Consider the following 13,641-nt stretch of genomic DNA (forward strand, 5'->3'; position numbering starts at 1 on the left):
CCGACTTCTGTCCAGGTGAGAAATGCTTCATGACGCCCGAGCTTCGCATCTGCTCTGGGAGTCAGTAGCAGTTTCCGATGCACCACTGCAGGTTTACTGTAACCATTGGAGCATCATATTGACCATGAAACACAGAAATTATATCATGATTGAATACAACAGGCACCATGCCGACTTCTGTCAAAGGCAATAACGCTTGAAGAGGCCTGAGCTTCGCATCTCCAATGGGAGTCCAGTAGCAGTTTCCGATGCACCACTGCAGGTTTACTGTAACCATTGGAGCATCATATTGACCATGAAACACAGAAATTATTTCGGGATTGAATACAACAGGCACCATGCCGACTTCTGTCCAGGTGAGAAATGCTTCATGACGCCCGAGCTTCACATCTGCTCTGGGAGTCAGTAGCAGTTTCCGATGCACCACTGCAGGTTTACTGTAACCATTGGAGCATCATATTGACCATGAAACACAGAAATTATTTCGGGATTGAATACAACAGGCACCATGCCGACTTCTGTCCAGGTGAGAAATGCTTCATGACGCCCGAGCTTCGCATCTCCAATGGGAGTCCAGTAGCAGTTTCCGATGCACCACTGCAGGTTTACTGTAACCATTGGAGCATCATATTGACCATGAAACACAGAAATTATATCATGATTGAATACAACAGGCACCATGCCGACTTCTGTCCAGGGGAGAAATGCTTCAAGCGGCCTGAGCTGCCCTGGGAGTCAGTAGCAGCTTCCGAACCACGACTGCAAATTTACTGCAACCATTTGACCTTCACATTGACTATAAAACACAGATATTGCATCGGGATTAAATACAACAGGCACCATGCCGACTTCTGTCAAAGGCAATAACGCTTCAAGAGGCCTGAGCTTCGCATCTCCAATGGGAGTCCAGTAGCAGTTTCCGATGCACCACTGCAGGTTTACTGTAACCATTGGAGCATCATATTGACCATGAAACACAGAAATTATTTCGGGATTGAATACAACAGGCACCATGCCGACTTCTGTCCAGGTGAGAAATGCTTCATGACGCCCGAGCTTCACATCTGCTCTGGGAGTCAGTAGCAGTTTCCGATGCACCACTGCAGGTTTACTGTAACCATTGGAGCATCATATTGACCATGAAACACAGAAATTATTTCGGGATTGAATACAACAGGCACCATGCCGACTTCTGTCCAGGTGAGAAATGCTTCATGACGCCCGAGCTTCACATCTGCTCTGGGAGTCAGTAGCAGTTTCCGATGCACCACTGCAGGTTTACTGTAACCATTGGAGCATCATATTGACCATGAAACACAGAAATTATATCATGATTGAATACAACAGGCACCATGCCGACTTCTGTCAAAGGCAATAACGCTTGAAGAGGCCTGAGCTTCGCATCTCCAATGGGAGTCCAGTAGCAGTTTCCGATGCACCACTGCAGGTTTACTGTAACCATTGGAGCATCATATTGACCATGAAACACAGAAATTATTTCGGGATTGAATACAACAGGCACCATGCCGACTTCTGTCCAGGTGAGAAATGCTTCATGACGCCCGAGCTTCACATCTGCTCTGGGAGTCAGTAGCAGTTTCCGATGCACCACTGCAGGTTTACTGTAACCATTGGAGCATCATATTGACCATGAAACACAGAAATTATTTCGGGATTGAATACAACAGGCACCATGCCGACTTCTGTCCAGGTGAGAAATGCTTCATGACGCCCGAGCTTCGCATCTCCAATGGGAGTCCAGTAGCAGTTTCCGATGCACCACTGCAGGTTTACTGTAACCATTGGAGCATCATATTGACCATGAAACACAGAAATTATATCATGATTGAATACAACAGGCACCATGCCGACTTCTGTCCAGGGGAGAAATGCTTCAAGCGGCCTGAGCTGCCCTGGGAGTCAGTAGCAGCTTCCGAACCACGACTGCAAATTTACTGCAACCTTTTGACCTTCACATTTACTATGAAACACAGATATTGCTTCGGGATTGAATGCAACAGGCACCATGCCGACATCTGTCAAAGGCAATGACGGTTCAAGACGCCAGAGATTCGCATCTGCAATGGGAGTCCAGTAGCGGTTTGCGATGCACCACTGCAGGTTTACTGTAAGCTTTGGAGCATCATATTGACCATGAAACACAAAAATTGCATCGGGATTGAATACAACAGGCACCATGCCGTCTTCTGTCCAGGGGAGAAATGCTTCAAGCGGCCTGAGCTGCCCTGGGAGTCAGTAGCAGCTTCCGATACACGACTGCAGGTTTACTGCAACCATTTGACCTTCACATTGACTATAAAACACAGAAATTGCATCGGGATTAAATACAACAGGCACCATGCCGACTTCTGTCAAAGGCAATAACGCTTCAAGAGGCCTGAGCTTCGCATCTCCAATGGGAGTCCAGTAGCAGTTTCCGATGCACCACTGCAGGTTTACTGTAACCATTGGAGCATCATATTGACCATGAAACACAAAAATTATATCGGGATTGAATACAACAGGCACCATGCCGACTTCTGTCCAGGTGAGAAATGCTTCATGACGCCCGAGCTTCACATCTGCTCTGGGAGTCAGTAGCAGTTTCCGATACACGACTGCAGGTTTACTGCAACCATTTGACCTTCACATTGACTATGAAACACAGAAATTGCATCGGGATTAAATACAACAGGCACCATGCCGACTTCTGTCCAGGTGAGAAATGCTTCAAGACGCCCGAGCTTCACATCTGCCCTGGGAGTCAGTAGCAGTTTCCGATACACGACTGCAGGTTTACTGCAACCGTTTGACCTTCACATTGACTATGAAACACAGAAATTGCATCAGGATTAAATACAACAGGCACCATGCCGACTTCTGTCAAAGGCAATAACGCTTCAAGAGGCCTGAGCTTCGCATCTCCAATGGGAGTCCAGTAGCAGTTTCCAATGCACCGCTGCAGGTTTACTGTAACCATTGGAGCATCATATTGACCATGAAACACAGAAATTATTTCGGGATTGAATACAACAGGCACCATGCCGACTTCTGTCCAGGTGAGAAATGCTTCATGACGCCCGAGCTTCACATCTGCTCTGGGAGTCAGTAGCAGTTTCCGATACACGACTGCAGGTTTACTGCAACCATTTGACCTTCACATTGACTATGAAACACAGAAATTGCATCGGGATTAAATACAACAGGCACCATGCCGACTTCAGTCAAAGGCAATAACGGTTGAAGAGGCCTGAGCTTCGCATCTCCAATGGGAGTCCAGTAGCAGTTTCCGATGCACCACTGCAGGTTTACTGTAACCATTGGAGCATCATATTGACCATGAAACACAGAAATTATATCATGATTGAATACAACAGGCACCATGCCGACTTCTGTCCAGGGGAGAAATGCTTCAAGCGGCCTGAGCTGCCCTGGGAGTCAGTAGCAGCTTCCGAACCACGACTGCAAATTTACTGCAACCTTTTGACCTTCACATTTACTATGAAACACAGATATTGCTTCGGGATTGAATGCAACAGGCACCATGCCGACATCTGTCAAAGGCAATGACGGTTCAAGACGCCAGAGATTCGCATCTGCAATGGGAGTCCAGTAGCGGTTTGCGATGCACCACTGCAGGTTTACTGTAAGCTTTGGAGCATCATATTGACCATGAAACACAAAAATTGCATCGGGATTGAATACAACAGGCACCATGCCGTCTTCTGTCCAGGGGAGAAATGCTTCAAGCGGCCTGAGCTGCCCTGGGAGTCAGTAGCAGCTTCCGATACACGACTGCAGGTTTACTGCAACCATTTGACCTTCACATTGACTATAAAACACAGAAATTGCATCGGGATTAAATACAACAGGCACCATGCCGACTTCTGTCAAAGGCAATAACGCTTCAAGAGGCCTGAGCTTCGCATCTCCAATGGGAGTCCAGTAGCAGTCCCCGAAGCACCACTGCAGGTTTACTGTAACCATTGGAGCATCATATTGACCATGAAACACAAAAATTATATCGGGATTGAATACAACAGGCACCATGCCGACTTCTGTCCAGGTGAGAAATGCTTCAAGACGCCCGAGCTTCACATCTGCCCTGGGAGTCAGTACCAGCTTCCGATACACGACTGCAAAAATACTGCAACCTTTTGACGTTCATATTCACTATGAAACACAGAAATTGCATCCTGATTGAATACAACAGGCACCATGCCGACTTCTGTCCAGGTTCTTCCTGTAATGACACTGAATTGTCCTGCTAAATTCCTTTGATATTTTATCCGTATTTCAATTAAATATTCTGAACGATTTTCTCTTATGGTGTGTCTTCTAAAGATCAAACGTACATTTTTAGTCCAGGAAGGTCATTCCACGTAGAAACAATAATTAAATTAGTCTTCATGGCCAGTTACCTATCTTAGCTGCAGTATTAGCTAGTTCAGTCGAAAAGATGTCGCCTACCAAAACGGAAGGAGCATTCGTTCTAGGTTATAATTTTACATGAGACTAAAATTTTAACTTCTTTTCGATAGACCTACAGCGGCTTGGCTTGCTGAATGTGGTAAATAATTCACATTATAATCATCTTACGTGACACGAGAAAGCTACTCTTCGACTTCATTTCTTCGATAACACTCACCCCGCACAGGGCACACATAGTCGAGCCTCCTGCCTCAGCCTTTCTATTAAATCCAGTCACCACGAACCTGTGCTCCAAGCTCCTTTCGCCTGCCAAATTTCACCGGCAGTGGTACACTACATATTTATCTGTCACGTCGTACACTTCGGGAACACCGGTTACAACGTTTTTGTTACTGCATGGTATATACACTGTCTGTAGAAAATATTTCACGCTGAAGACGTAAACTATAATATTAAGCAAAATTATGGTTGCCAATATGAGCGCTCAAACGTCGCGATTACTTGGCCTGACTCCGGATAGCCTCAGGCGGATATAAGGGGGGGGGGGGGGGGGGGGACGTGTGGACGAGGTTTTGCTGCTACTGGCGGGTAATAAAATGAAGTAATTTTTTTTGACCTTCCAAAAGATTGCCACCATTAACAGACCGACGAGTTGTAGCTTACTAAATTACGGAAGAATCAAGTTCAATAAATCGGCTTTTCTTTTACACTATGGGACCTTCACCATGGAGAGTAGCTTAAGTGCAACTAACACTTTCTGTGGAAACTCCCGCATCGTATAGTGTTGACAGTTAGTATAGCTGGCCATTATATGATTTTACTTTAGTGATTACAGAATCAAGTTTAATGTACGCACCGGGTATCTGAGGCAGCTGGTTAATGGCGTTTCGATCGAGCAAGAAACGACTCTATTGAACAGACTGTGGTCCACTCCAGCGAGTCAGGAAACCAGAATTGTCATCCGGTGTGACGCACCAGTGCTACGACAAAATCGTGACCTAGCTATTGGTGGAGTTATGTAGCCTGGAAGCTTGCTGCTAAGTTACTGTCTGTAGGGTCGAGGTTCAATTTCCAGCCTTGAGAAAGTTTTTCAGAGGCACTGATATATCCTATTTAACCCTGATTACGCCAAATGAAGAACATACGATTTTTCCGTAGTTCCAGATCCACATTAAACGAGATGTTACTTCGGTACCAGCTACAAGCTTGGTTGTCCAATGACAGAGGTGTAAGTGACAGTACGTCGAAACTGTGTCACTAGTATCCTTTGTGACTGCCATCAGTTCGTTATTCGCTCAATGTTCAAGACTCCTCAAGTTCTCCACGTAAGGCGCGTGCCATAGTTCGGATCCTGCCTCTACACAAAAATTTTCGTAATTCCTACCAGGCTCTAGTAAGAGAACACCTGCTTATGGAAGTTCATTTTGATTTTTAACATCTCTTCCTTCATTGTCAGTAACTATATGTGACGGTTTCGACTCCCAGAGAGTCACAGATCTTTTCTTCGCATCACTTCAAGTTCAAAAATGTCTCTGATAGATGCTGGTGAAAGAGAATTCAATAGTTAATGTGTCTTCACGTGTAGTCAACAACAGTATGTGCGGGATTCGATTCCCCGTCATCATTGCAGTAGTCACTTCACGTCTAGCTTAAACACGTGCGCATCTCACTTCTGGTGAAATAAATCTATATTTAATGTTCGTTAGTGGCTAGAAAACAATGTTATTAGTTGCCAGGTTCGAATTCCGGCAAATCAGAACTTACTGATTTTCTAGTCACTGCAGCTCCAATCACCTCTCTGCTGCTGAGAAAATTCGATATCCGGCCCTTGTCTGTGCTTACAAAACAATCGGATTAGGTTCAGGTTTGTAATCGTCATCCAACACATACATTACGTCATTTCAAGTTTGGTACTTCGAAATGAAACCATATTTAACATCTTCTATGGTTAGTTAATAAAGGGAACAGTTTCTGAAAGACTGTCCCGATACAGCACAAAAATTTTCGTCGTTGAATTTAAAGCTCAGATTTGCTAACTAACACTGGCTGAAAACGTATTACATTACGTCTCTCTATAGCTAGTCAGTATAGACGATCAGTGCGGTGGTCGAATCTCGGCCAGACACGAATAAATTGCTTTGCTAGTATTGGGTCTCAATCCAGATCCAGAACAAAACAGTTCATCCGGTCATTTAAAGTTCAAACATTTGCACAGCTGCCTGCTCAGTAATAATTCTCATTTTTAATGTCATTTTGTCTCATGTACCATGTGCCATGTGTAACTTTTTGAAGTATGCATAGATGAACATGCTATCATGCTGACAGTGAAATTATTAGCGGTACGTTGATGGTGGTAAAGTTTCTGTAGAGGGCTTGACGCTGTTAATCATGGTTTTTGTGACTAGTTAGTTCATTATTCAGCTTATACAAAAGCATTCGCGTAGCGAAAGACGATGACTAGGTGGTTGGAAAACCTTTTAGGGAGTCCGAATACCCAAATAAGCATAGAGATTTTGGAGTCCATTCATTCTTGAAAATCTTTTGTTCCCAATAAAACGTAATTTTGAGTAAGAATTACGGAATGACTGATATGTGAAGAGTTGCCAGCATTACTGGTGTTGGGTAATAATGAGAGTGGTAACAGTTTAGAATTGTCTCTTACCATAATAAATTTGAGTTTACAACCGTTTAGGATTGTCTCTGGTGTTCCATGATATTTGTAGTATCGTGGTATGAATTTACACCAGGCGTTAACTGCCACATAGAGCAGTGTTTTCTAGTGCTCACCCGTAATAATCGTTACCATAGTTAAGTGATCCCCCCCCCCTCCCCCATGAACCATAGACCTTGCCGTTGGTGGGGAGGCTTGCGTGCCTCAGCGATACAGATAGCCGTACCGTAGGTGCAACCACAACGGAGGGGTATCTGTTGAGAGGCCAGACAAACGTGTGGTTCCTGAAGAGAGGCAGCACCCTTTTCAGTAGTTGCAGGGGCAACAGTCTGGATGATTGACTGATCTGGCCTTGTAACACCAACCAAAACTGCCTTGCTGTGCTGGTACTGCGAACGGCTGAAAGCAATGGGAAACTACGACCGTAATTTTTCCCGAGGGCATGCAGCTTTACTGTATGGATAAATGATGATGGCGTCCTCTTGGGTAAAATATTCCGGAGGTAAAATAGTCCCCCATTCGGATCTCCGGGCGGGGACTACTCAGGAGGACGTCGTTATCAGCAGAAAGAAAACTGGCGTTCTACGGATCGGAGCGTGGAATGTCAGATCCCTTAATCGGACAGGTATGTTAGAAAATTTAAAAAGGGAAATGGATAGGTTAAAGTTGGATATGGTGGAAATTAGTGAAGTTCGGTGGCAGGAGGAACAAGACTTTTGGTCAGGTGAATACAGGGTCATAAATACAAAATCAAATAGGGGTTTTGCAAGAATAGGTTTAATAATGAATAAAACAATAGGAATGCGGGTAAGCTACTACAAACAGCACAGCGAACGCATTGTTGTGGCCAAGATAGACACGAAGCCCACGCCTGCGACAGTAGTACAAGTCTATATCCCAACTAGCTCTGCAGATGATGAAGAAATGGAATAAATGTATGATGAGATAAAAGAAATTATTCTGATAGTGAAGGGAGATGAAAATTTAATAGTCATGGGTGACTGGAATTCGATAGTAGGAAAAGGAAGAGAAGGAAACATAGTAGGTGAATATGGATTGGGGGTAAGAAATGAAAGAGGAAGCCGCCTAGTAGAATTTTGCGCAGAGCATAACTTAATCATAGCTAACACTCGGTTCAAGAATCATCAAAGAAGGTTGTATACATGGAAGAACCCTGGAGATACTAAAAGGTATCAGATATATTATATAATGGTAAGACAGAGATTTAGGAACCAGGTTTTAAATTGTAAGACATTTCCAGGGGCAGATGTGGACTCTGACCACAATCTATTGGTTGTGAACTGTAGATTAAAACTGAAGAAACTGCAAAAAGGTGGGAATTTAAGGAGATGGGACCTGGATAAACTGAGTAAACCAGAGGTTGTACAGAGCTTCAGGGAGAGCGTAAGGGAACAATTGACAAGACTGGGGGAAAGAAATACAGTAGAAGAAGAATAGGTAGCTTTGAGGGATGAAGTAGTGAAGGCAGCAGAGGATCAAGTAGGTAAAAAGACGAGGGCTAATAGAAATCCTTGGGTGACAGAAGAAATATTGAATTTAATTGATCAAAGGAGAAAATATAAAAATGCAGTAAATGAAGCAGGCAAAAAGAAATACAAACGTCTCAAAAATGAGATCGACAGGAAGTGCAAAATGGCTAAGCAGGCATGGCTAGAGGACAAATGTAAGGATATAGAGGCTTGTCTCACTACAGGTAAGATAGATACTGCCTACAGGAAAATTAAAGAGACCTTTGGAAAAAAGAGAACGACTTGTGTGAATATCAAGAGCTCAGATGGAAACCCAGTTCTAAGCAAAGAAGGGAAAGCAGAAAGGTGGAAAGTGTATATAGAGGGTCTATACAAGGGCGATGTACTTGAGGACAATATTATGGAAATGGAGGAGGATGTAGATGAAGATGAAATGGGAGATATGATACTGCGTGAAGAGTTTGACAGAGCACTCAAAGCCCTGAGTCGGAACAAGGCCCCGGGAGCAGACAACATTCCATTAGAACTTCTGACAGCCTTGGGAGAGCCAGTCTTGATAAAACTCTACCATCTGGTGAGCAAAATGTATGACAGGCAAAATACCCTCAGACTTCAAGAAGAATATAATAATTCCAATCCCAAAGAAAGCAGGCGTTGACAGATGTGAAAATTACCGAACTATCAGTTTAATAAGTCAAGGCTGCAAAATACTAACACGAATTCTTTACAGACGAATGGAAAAACTGGTAGAAGCCTGTGGTGTCACCGCCAGACACCACACTTGCTAGGTGGTAGCCTTTAAATCGGCCGCGGTCTATTAGTATACGCCGGACCCGCGTGTCGCCACTGTCAGTAATTGCAGACCGAGCGCCACCACACGGCAGGTCTAGAGAGACGTCCTGGCACTCGCCCCAGTTGTACAGCCGACGTTCATAGCAATGGTTCACTGACAAATACGCTCTCATTTGCCGAGACGATAGTTAGCATAGCCTTCAGCTACATTTGCTACGACCTAGCAAGGGGCCGTATTCAATTGATATTTATTATGTGAAGCATGTATCATCAAGAGCGATGTTCTACAATTATGGATTAAAGTTAAGTATTACATCATCTACGTACTTTATTTGCAATTCTCAAGATATTGTCCTGTTCCAGACCTCACGCCAGTCAGCGTGTAATTAAACGCGTGCATTTCGACCTCCTCTAGAAAAACAGTGTAGGCTCTTCTGCCAACACTACAAAGCCGACCTTGGGGAAGATCAGTTTGGATTCCGCAGAAATATGGGGACACGTGAGGCAATACTGACCCTACGACTTATCTTAGAAGCTAGATTAAGCAAAGGCAAACCTACGTTTCTAGCATTTGTAGACTTAGAGAAAGCTTTTGACAATGTTGACTGGAACACTCTCTTTCAAATTCTAAAGGTGGCGGGGGTAAAATACAGGGAGCGAAAGGCTATTTACAATTTGTACAGAAACCAGATGGCAGTTATACGAGTCGAGGGGCATGAAAGGGACGCAGTGGTTGGGAAGGGAGTGAGACAGGGTTGTAGCCTCTCCCCAATGTTATTCAATCTGTACATTGAGCAAGCAGTAAAGGAAACAAAAGAAAAATTCGGAGTAGATATTAAAATCCATGCAGAAGAAATAAAAACTTTAAGGTGCGCCGATGACATTGTAATTCTGTCAGAGACAGCAAAGGACTTGGAAGAGCAGTTGAACGGAATGGACAGTGTCTTAAAAGGAGGATATAAGATGAACATCAACAAAAGCAAAACGAGGATAATGGAATGTAGTCGAATTAAGTCGGGTGATGCTGAGGGAATTAGATTAGGAAATGAGACACTTAAAGCAGTAAAGGAATTTTGCTATTTGAGGAGCAAAATAACTGATGATGGTCGAAGTAGAGAGGATATAAAATGTAGACTGGCAATGGCAAGGAAAGCGTTTCTGAGGAAGAGAAATTTGTTAACATCGGGTATAGATTTAAGTGTCAGGAAGTCGTTTCTGAAAGTATGTGTATGGAATGTAGCCATGTATGGAAGTGAAACATGGACGATAACTAGTTTGGACAAGAAGAGAATAGAAATTTTCGAAATGTGGTGCTACAGAAGAATGCTGAAGATTAGATGGGTAGATCACATAACTAATGAGGAGGTATTGAATAGAATTGGGGAGAAGAGGAGTTTGTGGCACAACTTGACTAGAAGAAGGGATCGGTTGGTAGGACATGGTCTGATGCATCAAGGGATCACAAATTTCGTATTGGAGGGTAGCGTGGAGGGTAAAAATCGTAGAGGGAGACCAAGAGATGAATACACTAAGCAGATTCAGAAGGATGTAGGTTGCAGTAGGTACTGGGACATGAAGAAGCTTGCACAGGATAGGGTAGCATGGAGAGCTGCATCAAACCAGTCTCAGGACTGAAGACCACAACAACAACAGTCAAGTGACTACCGAAACGAGATTAAAGGATCTGCAAAACACGTTACGTGGGCTGCGTGAAAATCAGGTGAAACACAATTCAGGTTCGTTCGGATACTTTCGAGCATGTCAGTACATGAAAAGGACTGTTGCTAAGTTAGTTGATGATAACAATTACTTGCCTAAATAGAATACATAATTTTTAACGTACATGTTGTTTATACAAATTAAGAAACAAGAGAGATGAAACTTACACAGTAGAAGAGCGGAACTTCATCTTTTTTCCGCGATGAGCATTTACAAAGCTAACAAGTATATGATACATCAATATCAGTCGGTATAAATGATACCTACTTCTCTTTTCATCAACGAGGGAAAATCTTTAAAAAAGGCATCACTGAAGTTATGCATGGGTACAAATTTCAATTTATTGTAATGGTGATGTTTAATCGCTTCCCTGAATGCTTGAGTTATTACAGTAGTAGTACAGTCTACAAGCATTGAACTGCAGAGTGGATGAGCATAATGTTTCTTTTAGCTCACCAAACATACATTAAGTTTTGTCAAACGTTTATTAGATTGCAAAGTAAATAAATTCAGTTATAACTGATCTGCCTCAAGTTTCTGCATGAATGATTACGGTTATGACCATTTTAGAGCTCAGGCAACATATGTATCAAACGTTTTGCTTGCCGAATGGGAATCTGATTATGATGTTTGATTACACTGCTCATTCAGAGCGGCATTTTAACATTCTTCCCCTCCCCATTCGTGCATGGCTGACGGGAAAAACGAGCCCATAAAAATAAATTGCAGCGAGGGGAACAGATTTTCATTTAATGCCTGTTTGCATTCTCAGATGTAAGTTTGTAACTAATCGATTATGTAATATTGTCTTTTAACAACGCCCGAAAGGCTTGGCGAAGGCACTATACGTACGTTCGTGATTGAGTTATTTAGCCGCATGGCTTTTGAATAACGCCTGAAAGTTCCTATAAAACATTTTGATTGTTGGCTGGTCGGGGTGGCCGAGCGGTTCTAGGCGCTGCAGTCCGGAACCGCGCGACCGCTACGGTCGCAGGTTCGAATCCTGTCTCTTGCATGGATGTGTGTGATGTCCTGAGGTTAATTAGGTTTAAGTAGTTCTAAGTTCTAGGGGACTGATAACTTCAGAAGTTAAGTCCCATAGCGCTCAGAGCCATTTGAACCATTTTGATTGTTATTTGTTCTTAAGAGACCAAGGAATCCACATCGAGGAACTTTAATCGGCTTTCGCCGGGGCGCAATTTCTTGACGTGGGCCTGATTGGAGTTGGGTGCTGTAAGATGGCTCCTGCCTGTAGACAAACCTCGTTACCGTGCTGTCCCGGATCAGTTCGGCGCTGTTGCCGCTCTGGTCACGTGACGATTAGGCGGCAGGCTTGAACGACCAAACTTCTTACTTCTTACGGTCCATCTCGCTCGGTAGTACACGCGCGCCCCTTTCAAAGGAAGACAGGGGATCTTGTCTACATCAGGAACGTTCCTGGGCGGACTTCCCGCGATAAACGCTTAGGGAAGCTTGCCCCCCGCTTCCTAGGTCCACATTCCATTGTCAAAATTTTAAGCTGGGTCAATCTTTTGGTCAGGGACACAGGAAAGAGGAAGCTCACAATGGTTCATGTCAGTCAGATTAAACATTCCAGCGGAGAGATGGGTTCTTAGGCCTGGGTGAGGCTTGTTGAGGTTTGAGAGGAGGAGGCACCATTCAGTCAGCAGACTGTTCTGTCTGGCGCCACTGGCTCAGGTGTAGTAGTGACTATCCCTCTCGTGGCCCCACTGCCAATATCTATGAGGAAAAGTTAGTATCTGGGGGTTGTGCCCTCAGAAGATCTTTGTATGCCAATATACAGGGTCGTCCATTGATAGTAACCGGGCCAAATATCTCACGAAATAAGCATCAAACGAAAAAACTACAAAGAACAAAACTCGTCTACCTTGAAGGGGGAAACCAGATGGCGCTATGGTTGGCCCGCTTGATGGCGCTGCCATAGGTCAAACGGATATCAACTGCGTCTTTTTTTAAATAGGAACCTCCAATTTATTATATATTCTTGTAGCACGTAAAGAAATATGAATGGTTTAGTTGGACTACTTTTTTCGCTTTGTGATAGATGGCGCTGTAACAGTCACAAACGTATAAGTACGTGGTATGACGTAACATTGCGCCAGTGCGGACGGTATTTGCTTCGTGATACATTACCCGTGTTAAAATGTACCGTTTACCAATTGCGGAAAAGGTCGATATTGTGATGATGTATGGCTATTGTGCTCAAAATGCCCAATGGGTGTGTGCTATGTATGCTGCTCGGTATCCTGGACGACATCATCCAAGTGTCCGGACCGTTCGCCGGATGGTTACGTTATTTAAGGAAACAGCAAGTGTTCAGCCACATGTGAAACGTCAACCACGACCTGCAACAAATGATGATGCCCAGGTAGGTGTTTTAGCTGCTGCCGCGGCTAATCCGCACATCAGTAGCAGACAAATTGCGCGAGAATCGGGAATCTCAAAAACGTCGGTGTTGAGAATGCTACATCGACATCGATTGCACCCGTACCATATTTCTATGCACCAGGAATTAAA

The sequence above is a fragment of the Schistocerca piceifrons genome, chromosome 6 (genome assembly GCF_021461385.2).
Source record: "Schistocerca piceifrons isolate TAMUIC-IGC-003096 chromosome 6, iqSchPice1.1, whole genome shotgun sequence".
Lineage (NCBI taxonomy): Eukaryota > Metazoa > Arthropoda > Insecta > Orthoptera > Acrididae > Schistocerca > Schistocerca piceifrons.